Source organism: Aquarana catesbeiana, linkage group LG04 (assembly GCF_042186555.1).
Source record: "Aquarana catesbeiana isolate 2022-GZ linkage group LG04, ASM4218655v1, whole genome shotgun sequence".
NCBI lineage: Eukaryota > Metazoa > Chordata > Amphibia > Anura > Ranidae > Aquarana > Aquarana catesbeiana.
In genome coordinates, this window is record NC_133327.1 from 370,505,887 (window position 1) to 370,526,274 (window position 20,388).

Here is a 20,388-nt window from a genome sequence, read left to right on the forward strand (position 1 = left end):
GCCGTATCGCAAAAAATGGCCTGGTCATGAAGGGGGGGGGGGTAAATCTTTGAGGTCAAGTGGTTGATCTACCCAAAATGACCAAAAAAAACAAACACAGTTTGCCTATAGGTCTATTGGAATTTTTCCTGGAAAGTTGAATTTGACTGGTCAGATCTGTACCAGGGTGGGGGAAGATTTCACATTCCAAAGTTCTAAAGCATTATAAAGGCACAAAGATGGACCGCTCCCCACCCAAATTGTAGTAATATTTCAAAAATGGTCTTCTCCTGTATGGCCGAAGTATCATATTTAAAAAAAAAAAAAAAAAATTTTCTTGATGTATAAAAGAATCTGATGATGATTTTGAAAACAGCACACAATGTAGCTAGAGGTTCTACAGTTACAACTAAAGCAGTGGTAGGCAACCCCCATCACTGGTGCCGCAAGCGTCATTCGACTCACTCGACTCCCTCCCCATTGGCAGAGCAGCGCAGGGAAGTTTCAGTGAGACACTAATGCATTCCAATTTCAGAGTTCCCCACGCCACACTGAAGGGGAGGCACTGTGCCCCCACACATAGTAAAAGATGGGAAACATTGTTTGGTTCTCCAACTTTGCTGTAGCTGCGATCGTCAGCTTTTGTGATGGGGAAGAGATTGGGTGCATTTCTGCTAGGGCGGGGGCGGTCCCTGTTTCCAGGAGGACTGTCATTGGCCACTGCTAAAGCCCATCACAGTCCTATTAGCCCCGCCCACCATCTGGAGGAAGAGGACTCGCTTGGTTGCCACTACCAATCTTCAAAAGAAGGGATTTCACTGTGATTGAGAAAACCACAATCAGGTGACAGTTTGCGGAATTACTGTTGAGCTTCTAGGAACTTTGTTGGAATGATTCCAGAACCTTTGCGTCACTTACTACTGAACCCCTGCACTCTATGTCCCTTTAAACCACAGCCAGTATTCAGCACAATGAAAATCATACCCAACATTTGCTGGGGCGCTATGCGCCGCACTTTTTCTCTGCTGCTGCACACAGGCCCACCAATTTCAGAAAATGCCCCTGACCTGAGCTCATCATTGCACATCTATTCCAGATGCTTGTATGTGACATCCCATACATCACATACAAGCACGTGGGCTGGATGCGAGAGGCTGATCAGCAGGATGAGTGTGCCAGGACAGATAGATGTGTCTCATCTCTGCTTCCTCTCATCACTCTGCATATCACGCATATCATAGATAAGAGGGTACAGCGGTGGAGCAGATGAGCAGGAGGGTACAGCGGTGGGGAAAATGTGTAGGAGGGGTACAGAGATGGGGCAATGAGCAGGAGGGTACAGCGGTGGAGCAGATGTACAGGGAGGTACAGTGCTGAAAAAGATTAGAAGGGGGTTCAGCAGTGGGACAGAAGAACAGGGAGTACAGTGATGGGCCAGATGAGCAGGGGGTTCAGTGTTGGGGCAGAAAAACAGGGGGGTAGAGCAGTGGGGCAGATGTGAAAGGAGGTGTATTGGTGGGGCAGATGAGCAGGGGGTTACAGTGGTGGGGCAGGAGAGCAGGGGGAACAGAGGTGGGGCAAAAGAGCAGGGGGGTACAGAGGTGAGACAGATGTGCAGGAGGTACATTGGTGGGGCAGATGAGAAAGCAGGTTACAGTGGTGGGGCAGATGAGCCGATGGGTTCAGTGTTAAGACAGATGAGAAGGCGATTCAGTAGCGAGACAGAAGAGCATGGGGATACGGCGTGGAGCAGATAGATGTGCAGGGAGGTACAGTGTTGGGGCAGAGGAGCGGGGGGGGGGGTTACAGTGGTGGGGCAGATGAGCAGGGGGGTTACAGTGGTGGGGCAGACGAGCAGGGGGGTTACAGTGGTGAGGCAGATGAGCAGGGGGGTTACAGCGGTGGGGCAGATGAGCAGGAGGTACAGTGGTGGGAGTGAGGAGAAGGAGGTTCAGCGGTGAGACAGAAAAGCAGGGGGGTACAGTAATGGGACAGATGAGCAGGGGGGTTCAGTGTTGGGGCAGAGGAGAAAGGAGGTACATTGGTGGGACTGAGGAGCAGGGGGTTACAGTGATCTTACTCTGGGGCAGAGGAGCGGGGGGTACATAGTGGGGCAGATGTGCAGAGGGGTGCAGAAGAGAAAGGAGGTACATCGGTGGAACACATAAGCAGGGGGTTACTGTAGTGGGGCAGAAGACAGGGGGAACAGAGGTGGGACAGATGTGCAGGAGGTACAGTCGTGGGGCAGATGAGAAAGGGAGTTACAGTGGTGGGGCAGATGAGCAGATAAGTTCAGTGTTAGGACAGATGAGAAGCTGGTTCAGTGGTGGAGCAGATGTGCATGGATGTACAGGCAGTTACAGTGGTGGGACAAATAAGCAGGGGGATACAGAGGTGGGGCAGATGTGCAGGGGGTTACGGTGGTGGGGCAGATGTATAGGGGGTTACAGTGCTGGGGCATATGAGCAGGGGGGGTACAGAGGTGGGGCAGATGTACAGGGGGTTACAGAGGTGGGGCAGATGTGTAGGGTAGTACAGCGGTGGGGCAGATTTACAGGGGTTACAGTGCTGGGGCAGATTTACAGGGAGGTTACAGTGGTGGGGCAGATTTACAGGGGGGTTACAGTGGTGGGGCAGATTTACAGGGGGGTTACAGTGGTGGGGCAGATGTGCAGGTGGTTACAGTGGTGGGGCAGATGTGCAGGTGGTTACAGTGGTGGGGCAGATGTGCAGGTGGTTACAGTGGTGGGGCAGATGTGCAGGTGGTTACAGTGGTGGGGCAGATGTGCAGGTGGTTACAGTGGTGGGGCAGATGTGCAGGTGGTTACAGTGGTGGGGCAGATGTGCAGGGGGTTACAGTGGTGGGGCAGATGTGCAGGGGGTTACAGTGGTGGGGCAGATGTGCAGGGGGTTACAGTGGTGGGGCAGATGTGCAGGGGGTTACAGTGGTGGGGCAGATGTGCAGGGGGTTACAGTAGTGGGGCAGATGTGCAGGGGGTTACAGTGGTGGGGCAGATGTGCAGGGGGTTACAGTAGTGGGGCAGATGTGCAGGGGGTTACAGTGGTGGGGCAGATGTGCAGGGGGTACAGTGGTGGGGCAGATGTGCAGGGGGTACAGTGGTGGGGCAGATGTGCAGGGGGTACAGTGGTGGGGCAGATGTGCGGGGGGTTACAGTGGTGGGGCAGATGTGCAGGGGGTACAGTGGTGGGGCAGATGTGCGGGGGGTTACAGTGGTGGGGCAGATGTGCGGGGGGTTACAGTGATCTGGCAGATGTGCAGTGGCTTAAAGTGATCTGAAGTGTGGAATTGTAGGAATCGGGGCTGATCTGAGGTGTGGAGTTGCATGATGTTAATTTCTCACTACTAAAGTAGTTCACAGCATTTAAATTTAAAAATCCTTGTCGTGATTGAGAGTGTGAAGTTTCAATTTTTTTGTTATAAAATCGGCACGCTCAATTTCTTTGAAAATATTTTTCGGCACACTGCTCAAAAGGTTGCCTACCCCTGAACTAAAGCATTGAAACAGTATTTCTTTCATAGTCATTGATATGCAAGTTGCCTTCTAAATTGATAAGACTTCCTTTCTTAGACACTGCAGTGTAAGGGAAGTCCAACAAGCAGTACTTTCTTTCATTTTGAGATTTACACTGTCTGCTGCTTTGTCCGGCGGAAACTTGATGATAATTAAATAATACATTATGTCAGGAGCACTTCCAATAAAACAGAGCTCTAGTGTGCAAGCATGTGAGCCTGACAACACAATATACAATACATGTGTTATAATATAGCACAGTAAGATCATCCCAAACAAGACAAGCAAAATAGTTAAAATAAAGGCTACATTTTTTTATTGAAAGACAAGTAATGTCTGTATCTGAAGGCTTGCATAGAATTAAAAGCAGAGATCTCTGGCCAACACAATGCAGCTCTTTCTGATACAGAAAATGATATATTAATTAACCTGTGTGTTTGAATACAAAAGTCTAATTGCTTTCTACAACAAAAATATATCAGGGTTGTTTTACAGCAAACACAATATATCCCAAGCAAGAGGGGAAGAAAAAGATTGGGGCTCATGGGGTGACAGTAAACACATACTAGAAAATGTAAAAGAAATACATTTTAATAATAAATATAAAAAATGGTGGTGGACTGAGACACCAATACTAAACTAACCCAATTCATGTGGTAACAGATACCACTTTATACAGTATATATATATATATAGAACTTGGATGTTCAAGCCTCTTTTCATCACATGTTTAAGCTTGTTTTACAGCAGTAGAATATCTGTGCAATATGTTTTCTCTGACCACATCAGCTATAAGGCACTTGTGGGATACCAACTAAGGCATAAGAGAAGGCCAAAATGGAAACAAAAAAAAAAAAAAGAGGTATAATCTATAAATGCCTATCAGCCAACCCACCAATGGTGGTTGCAGGGTTTTTGTGTGTGTGTGTGTGTGCCACACCTCCGTCAGTCGTGCCACGGACGGCACGGGTCACGGGTGTCAACCCCCCCGCTGTCGGTCAGCCAGCTGCACTTACCCCATCTTTTGGGCAGCGGGGCTTCTCTCCGGGCTGCAGGCGGCTTCTTTCTTGGTGGTTCCCCTACGTCTCCTCCCCCTAGCAGCCAATCCGATCCAATCCAATCTTCTTTCCGCCAATCGGATGACAGGTCTCATGATCCACTTCCTGATTGGCCGCGAGGAGAATCAGTGTTACAAAAGCAAATATTAATTCGCTATTGTCACACAACTAGGTGGGCTTCGAGTGCAGTGCTCTGCACCTGAGCTCGCCCTTTTTTGAGGCCTATTAGACCCTCTGGCTCTAATCACGTGCTTTAAAAAAAAAACAAAGAAACCCTGACTGGAATCTGTGCATCCAGCGCCCTGTATGCAGATCAGGGGACCAAACATATGGATGGGGGGGCGGCAGCGATCGTGCGCCCCTAATGGATGGGTTCACAGAAACGCCTTAATATGTCCTTTCCAGGAGTTACCCAAATCCAGATCTTTCTACCACAAAGCAGCCGTGTTAACCTCTTGGTGCTGAGCACATTCAAAATATGAAGGCCTCTTGGCAGCCAGGCTTTGGAGCAGAGCATCCCCAAATTTGTGTGCAATAGCGCCGACAGTGCTCTGCAGAGAGTGCGTGCCTTGCGCACTTCCAGCAAAGTGACCGGCAGCTCACGGAAAAGTTCTGGATCGCAGTTTGCTATCAGGACTTTTACGATCATGTGCCCGCCGTGACAACCAATCACGGCGCTCACGTGGCCATTAGCCCCGCCTCACGGCATTGAAAACCCCTTAAAGGGCCGGCACTAGCCGGCGCCAAGGGGTTAGCCAAGTCATTAGCACTGTACAATATTCTGCCAGCCTCTTCTACTAGCCATGATCTGCCTTTATTCTTACCAAGCATACACATACAGTATATATGCAGCCTCATGGTTGGTTGTAGATCTTTACCTGTGAGGCCACATATATACAGCAATTCCAAAAAATACTGGGGCGCTGTGTAAAATCTACAGAGTGCAAAGATTTCCAAATCTCATTAACCCTTATTTTATTCACGCTAGAAATTAGAAAACATATCAAAGGTTTAAATTTTTTTCTTAAAATGTACCATTTTAAGAAAAAAAATAAGGTAATTTTGAAATAGATGGTAGCAACATGTTTAAAAAAAAAGTTGAGGCAGGGAAACAAAAAGTTGGCAAAGTAAGGCAGGCCATAGATGATGCATTTTTTTTTCATTCAACAAGTGGGTTGAAGGAACCGACCCAGGCCTTTTGACAGTTCGGTTTCATCTACACAGGGTAACGGACAAGTTCCTCTTGATTGGATAGATTAATAGGCTCTTGATTGGATAGATTGATAGCAGCGCAGCCATTGGCTCCTGCTGCTGTCAATCAAATCCAATTACACGGGCACCGGGGCCGAATCCTACATTCAGTGTCTACGGACGCCGAATGCTAGACTCGGGAACACACCCGCAAGGTAACCCCCCGGGAGAGCGCTTCTCCTAGGGGGTTATACAATGCAGGGAGGAGCCGCGAGAGCCACCAAAAGAGGATGTTTGGGGCCACTCTGGGCAAAACGAACTGCACAGTGGAGGTAAATATGACATGTTTGTCATTTATAAAAAAAAATGTAGCTTTACAATCATTTTAATCCTTGTCTATGTTCTAATACAAGTAGGTGCCAGGACCGCTGTCCCAGGTTTAATGTTCCAGGATGGCTTCTTTTTCTTGCAGGAGCCACCCTTGCATGTAGGGACTAGAGTTTTAGGGCTCCCTACACTGTGTACATCAACCGAAACAGGCACTCCCCTCCTAGTCCCACAATCCCCCACTTCTCCACCCCACACACTTGTCCAAACTGATTACAGACAGCACTGTCCACTGTTAGCTCTTTCCAGCGATACCTTGAATTTCAGGGAAGCAGCTCTGAGAAAGCAAGATCTAGCAGCATTGAAAGTTTTAAACTGCAAGTGCTGGAGTAAGAATTTTACCAAATAGTTTACTAAGGAATGTATAGAGTAATGTAGAAGGTTTACTACTATTTAAACATACTCTGAGCAAAATGCATCTTATATATTGTCATTCGGGAAAAACGTTAGTCATCGAAAGTTTCACGACAACATGTCCCCTTTCTTCTCACAACTCCAAGCTATCTTACTTCTCTTTTCCTTAAAGTGGTTCTAAAGGCTGAAGGTTTTTTACCTTAATGCATTCTATGTATAAAGATAAAAAAACACATTTAGTGTGCAGCAGCCCCCCCTATTACTTAGCTGAGCTCCCCCTTGATCCAGCGATGTACACAAGATCAGCTCTCCCGGGACTCTCCCTCCTTATTGCTGTCAATCACAGCCAGTGAGCCAATAAGGAGAGGGGTGGGGCCAAGCCACGGCTCCGTGTCTGAATGGACATGCAGAGCAACGACTCGGAAACGCCTGCTTGGGTGTCCACATTGCAAGCTGCTTGCTCTGGGGGCACTAGACAGGCGGGAAGGGCCAGGAGCGCTGGCGGGGGACCCAAGAACAGGAGAATATGGGCTGCTCTGTGCAAAACCAATACACAGAACAGGTAAGTATAACATGTGCAGAGAATAGCGGCAATGATTCTACCAATGGACATGGTAAGGGTTCCGTTTTTTCACATTAGGTCTTGCCAGGCTGTAATTAGTGCTTTTGAAACCATTTAACGTATGTACTCGTGTATAAGCCGAGTTTTTTTAACACATTTTTTATGCTGAAAAAGCCCTCCCTCGTCTTATACGCGAGTGAGGGTCCCATTTACCTGTTCTCTGGTGCAGTGCAGGTGTTCTCAGGTCTCTCCCGCTCATCTGTGGGCGCCTGCAGCCTCTGTGGGTGGTCCGATGACTGCCGATATCACCGCTCGTCTTCTCTCCTGCACGCCGGCAGCCTCTGTGTTGTCCGTGCCGTACTCGGCAAGAACCTGCCCGCTTCTGTGTGCTGGTCGAGTGAAAAAAGAGGAGGAAGGCGTGTAATCTAAGGCATGGATCAGGATGATATTGTTTATTCTTAAACAAAGTAGATAAGTACAAAGAAGTTACTACATATTCATGGAAACTAGGTTAGTAAATAACTTAGTTTCCATCAATACGTAGTAACTTTTTTGTACTTATCTACTTTGTATAAGAATAAGCTATATCATTCTGAGCCATGCGTCAGATCACGCGCCTTCCTCCTCTTTTTTTCACTCGGCCTTCTTCGGATCACCCCTGAATGTTTAAGCAGCGGGACACGCATGGTCTTTCTATACAACCTTCTTTCCAAAATTACTACTACTTTATATCAATACTGCCGGCACGAGCACAGGAGAAATACTTTTTCTGTTCATATCTATTCTGTGTGATGGTACCAGGGGTGTACCGCATCTTTGTCAGATGAATGTCGCTGCTGCATTTCCCACCCTAGGCTTATACTGGAGTCAATAGGTTTTCCCAGTTTTCTGTGGTAAATTAGGTGCCTCGGCTTATATTCGGGTCGGCTTATACTCGAGTAAATACGGTAATTGGGTACCTTAAATTTTAACAAGGCCTCATTGCACACTGGACATTTTTACGGTTGCCGTTTTTGGCTTCAGGCGTTTTCTACAGCCAGTGAACTCCCCAGCATGTTATCCTATGTGTCCATGCAGGCTTTTATTAGTTTTTGGCAGGGGCATTGTCTGACTGGAAAAAAAAACCCCAGAACTAGTGGGTTTTAAGAGGAGTTTTTCAGCTGTAAAAATGCTGCAAGCTGAAAAACTTGTCTATTCTGCATTTATGAGCCATAAGCTTTTGTGGGAGTATAGTTTTGCTAAAAAAAAAAAAAAAAAAAAAAAAAAAAAAAAAAAAAAAAAGAAAAAGCAAAGCTAAAAAATGCAAACGCTAGAAAAAACTCTCATTTTTACAGCAGCATTCTACAGCTAAAAGCTACTGCTGTTTTTATAACATCCAGTGAGCATGAGATCTAAGACTGCATTCACACCTGAGCGGAGCAATTTTCAGAAGTTTTTTTTTTTTTTGAGTGTTTGTGAGTGCTTTTAGAAGTGTGTTTTATAGCGTCAGGTGTTTTTGTTTAGCCAATTGAAAGCACGGGGTGGAGGAGATTAGGGGTAGATTACAGCAAAGTTTCTCAACTCCAGGCCTCAAGTACCCCCAACAGGTCATGTTTTCAGGCTCTCCATTATTTTGCATAGGTGATTTGATCAGGGACGTGCAGTCAGGGGAGACATAAAAAAAAAAAAAAACCCAAAACACACATGATCGACTTCAAATGTCGTAGCTCGGCAAACTGGGGTCACTGGGGTCGCTGAAGTCCTACCCCATCACTACCCTAAGCCACTGGGGCTTCTACGATCTATGGTTCCGGAGATACGGGGCTCATTGCGCAGCTTGTCAGAAGCTACATACAGAGTGGGCAGTTTAAATACAAGCTGGCACACTCTGTTTGCAGCAGACTGAGAGGATGAGCTCACAGTGCCTCTCCTCACTTCTTGTCAGAGGCACTGAGCTCAATGGACAGCTTGGAGCATTGGACCAATGATAGAGTACCATTTACCCAAGCTGTCCAATAAAAATGCTGCAGTGGAGGCATGCCTCTCACTGCAGTGTCATAGAAGGGGGCATGTGTCTAAAAGAAAACAAAATGCTCCCTTCCAGCCCAGCCCTCTTAACTAGAAGGATATAACGTGTTTATGGGTATAAGATTTACCTACAATCCCATGTTTTTCTCATACAGTTAAGAGGGAGAATGAGAATCTGCTGCTGCTGAAAAGGTACAAGCTAAATCATCTATTATTATGCTATATGTTAGCACATAATAATTTACTATTTATCCATTTACTGTGAAATTACTGGTTGGAAGTTATAACTTCAAACTTCAGGAAATGTGTCCATTATGCAACCTGCTTAAGTACAGTTTTTGAAAATATATTAAAATTACCTTAAAAACAATATATAATAATTGGTATATGACTTACTTATGGTAATTAACCCCTTGCCACCCAGGCCAATTCTGCCACTTCTCTCCTCCTACATGTAAAAATCCAAATTTTTTTGCTAGAAAATTACTCAGAACCCCCAAACATTATACAGTAAAACCTTGCATTGCGAGCATAATTTCTTCCAGAAACATGCTTGTAATCCAAAATACTTGTATATCAAAGGGAATTTCCCCATAAGAAATAATGGAAATTCAAATGATTTGTCTCAAAACCATTTATTTATATATCCTTCAGTTTATAGTGCATAAAAAAAGATTCTAGCAATGTGATAGGTTGTGTAACCATAAAATGTCCATCCACAAATGGAAGCCTCCACAAGGGGATTAGAAGCAAAATCCATCAGGAGCTACAGGGTATAAAAGAGATGAGAGGTGCCTCTAAGTGTAGCAATATGGTTACATTTAATGAAGGTACAACATTTAGCAACTCACATGGTTGATGATAAAACGAGGCACGTCTAAGTATGCAGGCTTCTGGGGTAAAGCTGTCCACATAGACCATCGTCCTCACCACCGGCTCTCACCACTGTCAGTCTGCAATCGTGACCGGGAAGACTACCCTGCAGAAGAGTGATCTGAAAGTGTGGCTTGAACTGCTCGTAGAGCACAGAGTGGAAGGGATGATGTCAATGGTGGTGCGAAGGACGGTCTATGTGGACAGCTTTACCCCAGATGCCTGCATAATAAGATGTGCCTGTTTTAATCATCAACCATCTGAGTTTCTAAATGTCGTACCTTCATTAAATGTAACTGTATTGCTACACTTAGAGGTGCCTCTCTTCTCATTTATACTCAGTTGTGTCATGATGCTACTTGTATATCAAGACACCGCTTGTATATCAAGTCAAAATTTATTAAAGCAAAGACACCCTAGGGAATAAAATGGTGGTCATTGCAACTTTTTATGTTACACACGGTATTGGCGCAGCAATTTTTCAAACGCATTTTTTTTTGGAAAGAAACAAAAAAACAAACAAAAAAAAAAAAAAAACACAAATATGTTAGCACAATTTTTTTGTATACTATGAAAGATGATGTTATGCTAAGTAAATAGATACCCAACATGTCACGCTTTAAAATTGCGCACAAACTTCAGTACTTAAAAATCTCCGCAGGTGACGCTTTCAAATTCTTTACAGGTTACATGTTTAGAGTTACAGAGGAGGTCTAGTGCTAGAATTCTTGCTCTCGCTCTAACGTTCGTGGCGTATGTAACCTGTCTGGCTCTGATACTAGCCAGTGCCTCACCAGTCACTGACCTCACCGCACGTCCCTGGATTTGATCAGTTTCACTGCCTACCACAGTCATTTCAGCTGAGGGATATCCTGAAAACATGACCTTTTGGGGGTACTTGATGTATACCTCCCAACTTTTTGAGATAGGAACGAGGGACAACTGTTAGCAAAAGTATTTAGGTATAGGACACACCCCCTGTCACACCCCCTTAAAGGAGAATTATACAAAAAAAATATTAGTTAAACCCACAAATGCTTTTTTTTCCCCTCTACTATTCCTTTATTTTGGTGTCTGAAATGTACAAATGCAGCAATTTTGAAATTGGATGAAAGGTTTAACACTGGGAAACACGTTTTGAAAAATAAAAATGTAAATGTTATATAACTGTATAGATCAGACCAAATGAGGGACAAATGGAGAGGAAAGAGGGACTTTATTCCAAATCAGGGACAGTCCCTCGAAATCAGGGACAGTTGGGAACTATGCTTGAGGACTGGAGTTGAGAAACATTGGATTTCAGTACACGTCAAGTTGAATGTGACCAACTGCTACTAGATGGCTCAAACTTTAAGGCCTCATGCACACGAGACGCTGTTAAACTCGTGTTCAGAGGCAGTTGGACACTTTTTTCAACTGCCCCTGAACCCATTCAACGTTATCCTATGTGTCCATGTACACAGTCTAGTTTTTTGGCATTTTTAGGCAGTTGCGTTTAACCTCGTTTTTCCAGAAGCAAAAAAATGGGTTCAGATGTAAAAGTTTTCCATGTTTCAGATGCCAAACGCGGCTAAACGCTGATACCGCGTTTAGCCGCGTTTGCGTTTATAAGTGTTTTTTAAAACCAGAATTTGGGGCCCCATATCTCGGGGCCACTTGGTGCTAGGAACACAATTTGGTGTGCTTACACAGTTGGACTAACACTATAACATATCCAAATATGGGGTTCCTAGCATAAACTGGCCCCAAAGTCGGGTCACAAAATGTCATTCTCTGCTGCAGAAAAGTGCTTGACATTTTGCGACCCGATTTTGGGGCCCCATATCTCGGGGCCACTTGGTGCTAGGAATTTGGATATGTTGTAGTGCTAGTTCCACTGTGTTAGCATACCAAATTTGGGGTTCCTAGCACTAAGTGGCCCCGAGATACGGGGCCTCAAAGTTGGGTCGCAAAATGGCATTCTCTGCTCTGCAGACGCTTCTAGACGCAAACTCGGCTAAACGCGGCATGCAAACTCGGCAAAACTCGGTTTCAGCTTTTAAAAACCTGTGTTCAGCAGAGTTTGCACCAGCGTCTCGTGTGCATGAGGCCTAAGGCTCCATGCACGCTGGAGCTCATAAAACGGCCTTTTTTTGGAGTTTGGGAATTTTTTTTAACAGCCCATAAACTCCACTCTACTTTATTCTATGTGTCCATGCACACATGGACGTTTTTTAGCTTTTATCAGCAGTGGAGTTTATGGGCTGTTCTCTGAAGTGCAGCTTTTCTGATCACAAAAAAAAGCTAAAAACCGCTACGCCGATAAACGCTCATAAACGTGCATAAACGCGTGTTTATTAGCATTCGGCGTTGTATTTTTTCACTGCATTGTGGGATTTTTGGAGTGTCTTCTCTGTATATTTATTAAAAATGCCCATAAACGCTAAAAAACGCGCATAAACGCTAGTACAAAACGCTGTTAAAAGTGCGTTTTTCAACCAGCGTTTTCTAACAGCAATCTGGCATCCAGAAAAAGCTTTTTTGAGCTCCAGTGTGCATGAAGCCTAAGTGAAGCTTTAGAAAAACACAAAGCCAGGATCAGAGAGAGGAGCACAATGGGGAGTAATTTGCCATTAATAAAGGGAGAAAGAAAGGGTACCTTGCAAAGTATATATTAGGACTATTACTTTTAAATGGCGGATGGATTCGATTTAAAAAAAAAGCTGCACATCCAACATTTTTATTGTATTTATTATGAATCAGCTTATGATTCTTCAAAAGAACAAAGAAAATACCCTGTGAAAAGCAAATACATACATAAGCCTCTAGCAGTATGGGAATATCTTATATATTTAGGATGTAGATGTACGATTTATGAAGTAGTTCCTTCTTTTCCTTCAAATTTCTATAGTAAACATACAACATACCCATTTAAAATGATCTGATGCAGAAAGGCCCAAAGGAGAAAATAAACTGAAGTAAAGTTATTGCAAGGTTATTACAGAGTCCTGGGGTTTTATTGACATCACTGAAAATCACTTTGAGACCCGAGTCACATGAGCTGAAGCAGAACATAACACCCCCTGAATTACTCTGATTACACCAGAATAGGAATACAAAACAAGGTAAGGAGATCGGAGAAACATCACAAAGCACACAGAGAGAAGTTAGTGCATTAAATATACATCTGAACCACTCAACTTGACAACAGAGCGATCATTCTGGTTCTAAACCATATGATATCAAATCAAGGCATTTTAATTGCAGATAATATAGCAATTCAGAGCAATCAAACCTTTTATTTACAATGCATTTCCCAACATACTTGGAGTGTTGGATACCTGCAGCAGCCAGAGTTTTCACAAATGGGTAGACAGAAAGGTATGTGGCATCATCTTGCATGGGTGCTCAACCTGTAGCCCTCCAGCTGTTGCAGAACTACCAAGTCCCATCATGCCTCTGCCTTTGGGAGTCATGCTTGTAACCATCAGTCTTCCAATGCCTCAGGGGACTTGTAGTTCTGCAACAGCTGGAGGGCTACAGGTTGTGCACCCATATTACAGGCTAAACCTGCTTTCATTTTGATCCTGCAGCGACAGGGTCACTTTCACAAAGTATTAGGGGTGTTTCGTCACATAAGGCAACCCATCACATTTGGCTACCCGCTGGAGTGTGCATGCGTGACGACGCCATATGCGTTCCAACACTGTTGTTTCGTCAGATTAGGGTGACCCGTCAGAATTTGTAAGGGAAGTGATGTTCCGTCGCCGCCATCTTGCTACATCCTGCACTACTCAATAGTAAGGATACACTGAGAAGGGGAAAGCGGACATCTTGTTACACCCACTGGAGTTTTGCATTTGACACTTATTTGTAACAGTAAAGTGAGTTTATAGTGAAATACAGTATTTAGAACTACGTCTGACTGGTTAGATGTTGAATTTTGAAAGCAGCGAACTTCTGTCAGATTAGCAAACCTATGACATAAGCAGGCTTGACGTTGCTTTTAAAATTCAACATCTAACGAGTCAGACGGAATTGTAAGTACTGTATTTCACTATATGAACTCACTTTACTGCTAAAAATAACTATAAAATGCAAGACTCTGGTGGGTGTAAGAAGATGTCCGCTTTCCCCCTTCAGTGTATCCTTACTATGGAGAAGTGCGGAGTGTAGCAAGATAGCGGCAACGTGACGGTTTTAGTGTGCTCTTTTGTCCTAAAACTGTTGAAACACATATGGCGGCGCTGCGCATGTGCATTCCAGCAGGCAGTAAAATGTGATGGGTTCATATGTGACGAAACACCGGCCCTGCCTGCCTGCCTTGCAATGTATCATGTGTAAGTGAATTACAGGGCTGGCTGAAAACAACATCACAGTGGTTCTAAAGGCAGAACTTTTATTACCTTAATGCATTCTATGCATTAAAATAAGGAACCTGAGTGCACCTCCCCACCCACCCCCCTACCTGAGCTCTATGTCGATTCAGTGATGTGCATGAGAGCAGTGGCTCTCCTGGGTTTCTCTCTTCATTGGCTAACAGCTGTCAATCACAGCCAGTGAGCCAATGGGGAAAGAGCTGGGGGGCAGGGCCGAGACACGCTCTGTAAGTTTATGGACAATGTCCATTTGCGGGTGCGAGCCTGCCTGCTATTGGGGGCACTCTGCAGGTGAGGGTGGAGGGGGAGTGGAGTCAGAACCGCCAAGCAGGGGACCCAAAAAGAAGAGGATCGAGGCTGCTCTGTGCAAAACCATTGCACAGAGCAGATTAGTATAACGGTTTGTTATTTTTTTAAAAATGTACTTTTAGAATCACTTTGAATCCTCCTATTTACATGTATTTAGACCAATACGTGTAGAACAAAATACTTAGAGCTATGCTTTAAGATCTCTCACTTCTGACATTATAGGTGTTCCTTGAATTGTGCTTAAAATGTTCCTAAAGTCTGAAGTTTTTTTAATTTCATGCATTCTATGAAAGGAGGTAAAAAACCTTCAGTACGCAGCCCTCCCACCCCTCCGATACTTGCCTGAGCCCGATCACACAATGTGCACAAGAGCAGCTGCTCTCCTGGGTCTCTGCCTCCTCATTGGCTGAGAGCCAATGGCTCCCACTGTTGTCAATCACAACCAGTGAAGAGGAAGCAGGGGCAGGCCTGAGCCCTGTTCTGTGTGTGTGACACACAGAACAGGGTTTGGGAGGGAGCACACACAAATGCCCCCATAGCAACCAGCTTGCTATAATGGAACTCAACAGGGGGAGGAGCCCACAGCACCGGACCTGGGAAGAAGAGGATCGGGGCTGCTCTGTGCAAAACCATTTTACAGAGCAGGTAAAGTATAAGATGCTTGTTATTATTTTATTTTTTCTAAATACATTTTTAATATCTCCTAGATTGGAAGCTCTAACGAGCCAGGCCCTCTGATTCCTCCTGTATTGAATTGTATTGTAACTGTACTGTCTGCCCTCATGTTGTAAAAGCACTGCGCAAACTGTTGGCGATATATAAATGCTGTATAATAATAATAATAATAATAACAATATCACTTTAATTCGACAGCCTAGCACCTAAAGAAAAATGTCAATTAAGCAAGGTTTTTAATTTACAAAAAAAATCAAATGTCTTTATGAGGTCATTGCTAATCTATGTATTCTTCTCTCAATTAAAATGTATGCACTTGCAAAAAAATCCAATTCCTTTGTAATAGTTTATTTTAAGCATCAGGAAGGCCATTGAAAATCTATTTTACAGAGAACTACAGACTAACTCAGGAGGTCACATTCTACTACAGTATACTCTCACAAAAGTGCACCATTCTACTTTATTTAATGCATCAGGAGCTAAATTTCCATACTTGAATTCAGCTGCTAGGCAACAGATCAAATTTTCTTTGATGTCAGATATCCTAGCTGGCAGCTCTTTGCTAGTAAATCATGGATAGGAGCTCGGGATATTCTGGGATTATGTACATTTACAGATGTAAAGTTCAAATGTACAGTACCTTCTCTATTTGCTACATTAGTGTTTCTCAACCTTTTATTTTCAGGCAATGCACCCAATTTTACACAATTTTGAGGCAACCTATTCTAAAATGTAAAAACTAAACTAATAGTTTTACATAACGCAGCAATATTCATACAGGTAGGGCACCCAACATTAGAGGTCATGTATTCTTCCAAAGTAAATACTCCTTTGCACACTGATACTAATTCCAAAATTTCTCTTCTATCACTCAGCTAATGTGATCCCAGTGCTGATGAAGAGGGGCAGGGGAGGGGCAAACAGGCAGGCAGCCGACTTACTTCTTATAAACTGATGGCGTCACTGGTTGTTAGGACACTGGTAGTTGGAAGGTTGTAATGGTGTACAATGAAAACCTGTGGCTATATCCATGCAGGCTTGTATACAATTTTTGGTCAATTTTTAGGCGTTTTGCCAAGGCACTACTTCAGAAACCTGAAGGCACCCTGGATGAAAAAGGCTGTACGCAGTGGCTAAGTAGTTAGCACTTCCACCTAGCAGCACTAGGGTCGTCGGTTCAAATCCCAACCATGACACTACCTGCCTGGAGTTTGCATGTTCTCTCTGTGCCTGCGGTTTCCTCTCACACTCCAAAAACATGCTGGTAGGTTAATTGTCTCCTGTCTAAATTGGCCTCAGTATGTGTAGAGTTAGGGACCTTAGACTGAAAGCTCTTTGAGGGCAGGGGCTGATGTGAGTGTATAATATATGTGAAGTGCTGTGTAAATTGACAGTGCTATACAAGCAGGGCCGGTACAAGGCAGGGGCGGAAGGGGCACGTGCCCTGGGCGGTACCATTTGCTATGGGGGGGGGGGGGGGGGCGCAGCCTGCAGATGAAGTTCTGTCACGGCCGCCGCCCGCCAGTGTGTACAATACAACTACTGTCTACAGTGCATTTACAGCGCCCAGCGGCACTGTACAAATTGCCGACTTTGTGCGCTCCTGCATCCTCCCTTCCCTCAGCACAATACTCCCCTACGGAGAAGTCCCGTAGTCCCTGCCAGCGCCGTGACGTCACTCACGGCCGGAGGCGAGGTGGGAGGACGCAGAGGAGCGCAGGGAGGCGGGAGCGGTGTCGGCGCGCTGTTACCTCAAGGAGCCGAGCCGAGCCGAGCTGAGGAGCTGCTGCCTGCCTGGCTGGCTGGCTCTAGTAGCTGCTTCTGGATTCTGGAAGATAGCGAAGGTAGAAGATTGCAGTGCCACTGTGTGCCAGTGTTCTGAGTCTGAACTTGTGTAAGTAAACACTCAAAAACAGATTAATAAATGGCTGGATTGGGGGAGGGGAGGAGGCTGAGGCGAGGTTGCCATCCCTAATGCTCTGCAATGCCCCACAATACTCTGCAATGCCCCAGAATACTGTGCAATACTCTGCAATGCCCCAGAATACTGTGCAATACTCTGCAATGCCCCGCAATACCCCGTAATACTCTGCAATACCCCGCAACACTGTGCAGTACCCCACAATACCCCGCAATACTCTGCAATACCCCGCAATACTCTTCAATACTCTGCAATACCCCACAACACTGTGCAGTACCCCGCAATACCCCGCAATACTCTTCAATACTCTTCAATACTTTCCAAACCCCGCAATACTCTTCAATACCCCGCAGTACTCTGCAATACCCCGCAATACTCTGCAATACCCCGCAATACTCCGCAATACTCTGCAATACCCTGCAATACTCTTCAATACCCTGCAATACTCTTCAATACCCTGCAATACTCTTCAATACCCTGCAATACTCTGCAATACCCCACAACACTGTGCAATACTCTGCAATACCCCGCAATACTCTGCAATACCCCGCAATACTCTGCAATACTCTGCAATACCCCACAACACTGTGCAATACTCTGCAATACTCTGCAATACTCTGCAATACCCCACAACACTGTGCAATACTCTGCAATACCCCGCAATACTCTGCAATACCGTACAATACCCAGCCATACTCTGTGATACTCGGCGATACCCTGCAATACTCTGCAATACTTTGCAATACCCCACAACACTGTGCAATACTCTGCAATACCCCACAATACTCTGCAATACCGTACAATACCCTGCAATACCTAGCCATACTCTGTGATACTCGGCGATACCCCGCCATACTCTGCAATACCCCGCCATACTCTGCAATACCCCGCCATACTCTGCAATACCCTGCCATACCCCGCAATACTTTGCAATACCCCACAACACTGTGCAATACTCTGCAATACCCCACAATACTGTGCAATACCCAGCCATACTCTGCCATACTCTGCCATACCCCGCAATAATCTGCAATACCCCTCCATACTCTGCAATACCCAGCCATACTCTGCAATACTCGGTGATACCCAGCCATGCTCAGTTATACCCAGCCATGCTCAGTTATACCCAGCCATACTCGGCTGTACTCGGCCTCTGTATGTGGCCAGGCTGTGGAAGTCTCACACATGTGGTATCGCCGTACTCAGTAGGAGTAGAAGAATCTATTTTAGGGTGTCATTTTTGGTATGTACATGTTATGTGTTAGAAATATTGTATAAATGGACAACTTTGTGTTAAAAAAAAAAACGTTTTAACCACTTCCCGCCCGCCGGTTGTCATACGACGTCCTTGACTTTGTGCGGGGATATCTGAATTAAAAACGGGGGGGGGGGCGGGGGGGGGGGGGGGGCGCAGTTTGCCATCTTCGCCCTGGGCACCAAATGGCCTTGTCCCAGCACTGTATACAAGTACCTATAATAAATAAATACTAGATTTTGGAGACCTCACATGTGGCCTCAAATGCATTAATGCTTCAGCACAGCAGAGTGACAATTCTGCAGAAAAAAAATAGTTCAAATGGGCAGCAAGGTCAATTGTTTAAGCTGCAATTCACATAAATATACATATATATAATATAATGATTTAAACTGTATTGCAAATTACAATAGATGACATGAAGCTTTCAGTGGATAATTCCAAACATTATATTGTCAATCGGTGATAATGGTAACACAAATGAAAAAAAAACAAAAACCCAAGAAGAAAATTGCCACAATTCTGCTTTTGATATGCCTGAAATTGACTAAACGGTTGGATTTGTATTTAAATAGCTAGGAGAATCTAGCAAGATACCATTGGCTTATATATATAACCGTGTTGCCCAAATTCATGGCTTATTTTTATAACAGTTGTAGCGGTCTCCCCAACCTCCAAGGGCCTGGTGGTGACCCCCAGAGGCCGGAAGGACTGACATTCTTCCTCAGGGTGCAGGTTACTAGGCATGGTGGGTGTAGTGCAAGATGGAAAGATTGGGCGCCAGTCAATTTTAAAATGAACAAAGAGTTTTATTTCTCCTAACAGGAACAGGGGGAGAAAAGGGTAAGGCACAGGACACCCTTAGGCCTTAGGATGTTTAGAAGCAGTTGGGCATTTTTTTCAGCTGCCCCTGAACTCTCCTCTATGTTATCTTATCAGTACATGTACACAGGGTCATTTATAGTAGTTTCTAGGCAGTTGAGTTTAGAACAGGGGTCTCAAACTGGCGACCCTCCAGCTGTTGCGAAACTACAAGTCCCATCATGCCTCTGCCTGTGAGAGTCATGCTTGTAACTGTCAGCCTTGCAATGCCTCATGGGACTTTTAGATTTGCAACAGCTGGAGGGCCGCCAGTTTGAGACCCCTGGTTTAGAAGCTTTTTTTGGAACGCAAAAAAATGGGTTCATATGGATGTTCAGAGGCATTTGAAACATCAGATGCCTGTAACAGCTTGTAAATGCTGCTAAGCGTGGTAACTCGCAGTGATCTGTATCTTGTAGTAATTGCTGTCTCCTATGGCAACAACTTCACTCACAGTATCCCACTGTAGATATTCAAGCTCAGTTCACAGTATCCCACTGGTGACCCTCAAGCTTAGTTCCCTGCTAAAATAAAATGGGGGGGGGGGGGTTTTGGGGAGGTTGGGGGATAAGGTAGGGGGGCTAGCGTGAGTACACCTGTACTGGATCATGAAATTGCGTAAGCCAGTACTTCATGCTTGAGAGAATGTAAATGGGGGTATGGCGCTCCCTTGTGGGGGGTATATAAGTGATACAGTATATTGTGATGCAGTAAATGCTGATATGGATATTAAATACTTAGTATGTACCATACGCAAAGGGTGAAGAGTGCAATAACTCATACATGGATTAAACCCTAAAACATTGTTTAAAATGGTGAGACCAAAAAAATGTGATGAGAACACCCCTATATTGCATTCACATGTATTAATAAGTGTAAGATAGTGGCAAATAGTGACCACTAGGTGCTACTACTATATAAACTGTGCAGCTTATGTGATGAGTTCAACGTGTTTCAAAGGTAAGTGACAGATGCAATCCAATCGAAAAAATTATAAACGAAAAAATTAATATAAAATAATATAAAATAATAAAGGAAAATACAAAATGCAAAAAGTCTGTTCAA

The 20,388-nt window shown here is 44.7% G+C and overlaps 1 protein-coding gene across 3 annotated transcripts in view; it reads right to left on the minus strand.

Annotated features, from left to right (window-relative positions):
* The window catches only part of WASF1 (WASP family member 1), a 190,709-nt gene that overhangs the window by 104,690 nt on the left and 65,631 nt on the right, over window positions 1–20,388 (minus strand). The gene's annotated exons all lie outside the window — the stretch shown is intronic.